The sequence below is a fragment of the Pyxicephalus adspersus genome, chromosome Z (genome assembly GCF_032062135.1).
Source record: "Pyxicephalus adspersus chromosome Z, UCB_Pads_2.0, whole genome shotgun sequence".
In the NCBI taxonomy this organism is placed as follows: domain Eukaryota; kingdom Metazoa; phylum Chordata; class Amphibia; order Anura; family Pyxicephalidae; genus Pyxicephalus; species Pyxicephalus adspersus.
Window position 1 is genome coordinate 22,660,348 of NC_092871.1, and position 935 is coordinate 22,661,282.

Here is a 935-nt window from a genome sequence, read left to right on the forward strand (position 1 = left end):
AATTGTACAAAAATGTTGTATAAAAAAAAAATCAAAAACATCACTCCAAATTTCCCCATTTGTTCTTTTTCATTACCGCCCTGTTACACAGGCTATCATATAAGACAACGTGTAATCATTTCAACACATGTTACAATCCACTGTTGTCATAATCACAGAATCTGCCTTAAGAAATGCCATGTAGCCATCACTGGAGTGCATGCAGACAGAGCGATAACTAGAGATAAGCAATTATGAGATATTTTTTTATTAAAACAGATGGAAATCAGTTATTATCTATATGGCTCTAGCAATTAAATGAGTAAGAGGATACTTATTTTTGCTGAAATAAACAATATAAAGTGAATAAAAACAAACAGAAATTACAATAGTATTTTAAAAAATAAATTGAATATTACTGAGCAATGATATACAGTATAGTGGAGAACATTTGTTACCTGTGTGTGTTCATTTATATTGTATTCTCATTTTCAGTATGCTGCTTGATGACTTCTACAACTTCTTAAGTTTGGTGTTTGCTGTGGATGAAATCAATCAAAATCCTAATATATTGCCAAATGTTACTTTGGGCTATAATATATATGATTCTTATGTTGACCTCTTCAGAACTATCCAAGCTGCTGTTCGTATCTATTCAGGAAACTCTAAGCAATATCCTAATTACAATTGTGACAAATATGGGGTTCTTGCTGCTGTCATTGAAGGGATGTCATCTAGCTTTTCTATACAGTATGCCAATATATTTGGAATATATAACTACCCACAGGTATGGCATCCTGTATACTGCCTTATATTTATTGTTGCTTTTTCTAGCTTTCTTGGGTGCTAGAGTAATATATAGTGAGAAATGATGAAAAATGATGTTATCTACTGAGTATCCAATAGAATAAAATGGGCCACATTCCAATTTTTAGCCACAGTGCTAAAATATTTTA